Here is a 2,113-nt window from a genome sequence, read left to right on the forward strand (position 1 = left end):
CTCTTGAAAGAAAAAAAAACGGTTCGCGAGGAAAGAGGGGGTGGGAGGGGGGGTGCCCTGCGCATGGCACGTGTACATATCCTAAATTGATATCCATTTTTTGTGCTTCTTTTTTAAAGTTTTTTTTTTTTTTGTCGTTCTTTTTCTCTATCATAAGAACTGTTCATATCTCCGGGCCAAATGGAGACTGACATGATGTGTAATCGAGCCATCTGTCGGGCGCAGACGAGGTATAAAACGGCTGCAGCCCACACCAGTTGTCACAGTTAACACTCATGTCCCCGTCACCAAGGTAACCGAGGATTCCACACCGGAGGCGAGAACGACAAACAAAAAGATTTATTTTCCGTCTTGACTTTCGCCCATCGTGAGTATACTGATACTGATTACGTAGATCCATGAGTGTTAAGTACATAGATTCTAGACTTTAATCAATACAATTGCACTACACTGGGCACTGTCGTGGCCACCACTCTTTGCTCTCCATGAAAACTTCGCCGCACTAGTGCGCGCCATGGATGCGCAAATGGGGGGTAAGACTTAAGTCTCGCTATTATTGAGTGATTGTGCAACTTTTCCTTCTTTACCTTTTGTTAATTGGTTTCAAATAGTCTAATGCAGTTTCGAGCTCGGTAAAAACTCTACTAAAACTAAAAGAGACAAATGAGGAACCCCAGAGTGAATCGGAATTACACACGGGGTGCCCAGTCTTGAATACTAGAACACACATCTAATATCTATGGTTCAGTACACTGACATTTTCAGCCTGGGTACCCCGACATTGATGAAGTAAATCTTTGTGTATTGGGTACCAGTCACCAGGTACCTACGACTTTTTCGGACTTTTCACTCTGTTGCTCAAAAATAGTGTTGCCGACGACTGACATCTTTCTCCAGGAGCACACACCTGTATGAAACCAATCGAAGGACAAAGAGGGAAAAGTGGTGCGCGCACTCAGCTATACAATATAGTTAGGCTGGTACTTTGTCATTATTTGCGCGGCAATGGTACGCACCAGCGCATGGAAGGTGTTATAGAGAGAAAAGAGTGGCGGCCATGACAGTACCCAGTCTAGAATAGCATAATAATGATAATAATAAATAACGTTCGTGTAGCCCAAATTCCCGCTCAACTGCAAACTCTATGCGCTTTACAATCTACATTATTACCCCAGTAGAATGAGTGATGGAGAAAGATCAGGATCATCTTCATCATCTAGTGACAGATCTGCGACAGACATCGGCGATCATGGTTCTCCATTCATTCCTTTGCTCGGATGCTCTAAAAAAAAAAAAAAAGCTACGTTTCCCTTATCTTTCCCTGTCACCCATTTGTTTAGGTTCCCTTAGTAGGTTGTTCTGGACCTACCCCTGCCTCGTTTGCCCTCAATATTGCCAGTGAGAGCTAGATGTTCAAGACCCTTATGTCTATTCAGGTGTCCAAAAAACTGCATTTATTGTCGTTTCCTAGTTGTTTTCAACATTGAGCGTCCCACTTGGGCTTCATCAAGCACTACCTCATTTGATTTCTTTTCCTTCCACGATACTCTTAGTAGTTAGTAGTCTTAGCAGTCTCCTAAGAAACCACATTTCTGTTGCTTTTATTTTATTTTGACTGTCTTTAGTGATTGTCCAGCATTCACAGCCATATAGAAGGATTGACCATGCATAGCATTTCAGAAAGATCAGGGATAGGATAGCTTTTTTGGGAGCATCTGAGCAAAGGAATAAATATGTGTCATTTTGGTGAAATCCGGTGCTCGTCAAAATAATGAAATCGATTAAATCGACAATAACAAACTCGCGACTTCAGAATTACAAAGATCTATCTGACATTTTTTGTCGTTTTGAGTTACTACGACCATAAGATTATAAAAACAAACAAATGTTCTATCTGCTCTATCAAAATCGTAAGATTATTCGGAGTTGTTATGAAGATATTCTAAGAATTGAAACTAAAAAAGTTTGACATATTATTGTAACAACTCAAAATTTTTAAAGTCAAATTTCTCAACTTTGTTATTCTAGCGTAGCGAATTGTCTCGCGAAGTGGTAGAATCAGGCACTCGTCAGTTGTTGTTCATTTTTCCCCCTTTCTTTCTATGAACCCCCC

The 2,113-nt window shown here is 40.9% G+C and overlaps 1 protein-coding gene across 1 annotated transcript in view; it reads left to right on the plus strand.

Moving 5' to 3' along the window:
* Positions 1–216: 216 nt before the first annotated feature.
* Positions 217–2,113, plus strand: part of LOC101857459 — a gene marked incomplete in the record, with an annotated part of 12,463 nt that continues 10,566 nt past the window's right edge. The window contains 1 exon segment of the mRNA XM_035970569.1: positions 217–367.

Source organism: Aplysia californica, unplaced genomic scaffold (genome assembly GCF_000002075.1).
Source record: "Aplysia californica isolate F4 #8 unplaced genomic scaffold, AplCal3.0 scaffold00012, whole genome shotgun sequence".
Classification (NCBI taxonomy): domain Eukaryota; kingdom Metazoa; phylum Mollusca; class Gastropoda; order Aplysiida; family Aplysiidae; genus Aplysia; species Aplysia californica.